The sequence below is a fragment of the Octopus sinensis genome, unplaced genomic scaffold (genome assembly GCF_006345805.1).
Source record: "Octopus sinensis unplaced genomic scaffold, ASM634580v1 Contig18722, whole genome shotgun sequence".
NCBI classification, from domain to species: Eukaryota; Metazoa; Mollusca; class Cephalopoda; order Octopoda; family Octopodidae; genus Octopus; species Octopus sinensis.
Window position 1 is genome coordinate 11,042 of NW_021835987.1, and position 1,459 is coordinate 12,500.

Genomic DNA, 1,459 nt, shown 5'->3' on the forward strand with positions numbered 1-1,459 from the left:
ATCCCAGTAGGTCAAGTATTACCTGTTAATAAAGAATGCATATAAATATTCTAAGTTGTTCACGTCCATCCAATCCTGCTGACCACCACTAGTGATCCCAGTAGGTCAAGTATTACCTGTTAATAAAGAATCCATATAAATATTCAAAGTTGTTAACGTCCATCCAATCCTGCTGACCACCACTAGTGATCCCAGTAGGTCAAGTATTACCTGTTAATAAAGAATGCATATAAATATTCTAAGTTGTTCACGTCCATCCAATCCTGCTGACCACCACTAGTGATCCCAGTAGGAAAAGTATTACCTGTTAATAAAGAATCCATATAAATATTCGAAGTCCGTCTTTCGAGTTGTGATTGGCTTTCTCTGACCCCACAGACAGAGCTGTTGTTGTTGTTGTTGTTGTTTATGTTCTAGTTCATACTAAATGCGTTGCACCTTAGGTAAGTGTCTTCTACCAAAGCCTTGTGAGTGGATTTAGTAGGCGGGAACCGAAAGAAACATGTCGTGTGTGTGTGAGTGTGTCACTTACTGTATGTATGTGTGTGTGTGTGTTTTTATGCGTGTGCCTGCCACCCTCCCCACCAACATCGCTTGATAAACGATGCTGGTATGTTTACGTCCCCGTAACTTTGTGGGTCGGCAAAAGAGACCGATAGAATAAGTACTAGGCTTACAAAGAATAAGGCCTGAAGTTGATTTGTTCTACTAAAGGCGGTGCTCCAGCAGCGCCGCTGTCAAATAACTGAAATAAATACAAGAAAAGAATAATAAACGGCTAGTATTCTGATTTCGAATTTAAACCTTAAGTTCGTGATGAGGTCGATCTTATAGCAGTTTATATATATTGTTAAAATCTATTATCCTTTATGGAAAATAACGTAAACCTCTGTAGAGACAACTGGAATTTCAGAAGTATAAGTGATTAATATCAAAGAAGAACCAACGGTATCCCCTAGTATATATACATATATAGAACTTCCAATATCGTTAGTCGATATAGAGCAAAACTGGTGTACACTTGGATAAAATTTATCCCTAGGAAAAAACAACCTCTTTCCGTACAAACTTATATATATGTGTGTGTGTGTGTGTGGAGGCGCAATGGACCATTTGTTAGGGCAGCGGACTCGCGATTGTAGGATCGCGGTTTCGATTCCCAGACCGGGCTTTGTGAGGGTTTATTGAGCGAAGACACCTAAGGCTCCACGAGGCTCTGACAGTGGCTGGTGGCGATCTCTGCTGTACTCTTTCGCCATAACTGCCTGTCCGCCACGGAAGATATCTTTAAGGCCGCAGCCCCCTATTACAACGAGGCCCTGGCCCGCAGTGGCTTTAAAGATAAGATTACCTATACTAGTATAGCCCCACGCCAACCCAGGAAAAATAGACGAAGACACATTAGCTGGTACAACCCCCCTTCAACCGTGAGGTCGCTACACCTGTAGCTAAAATCTTC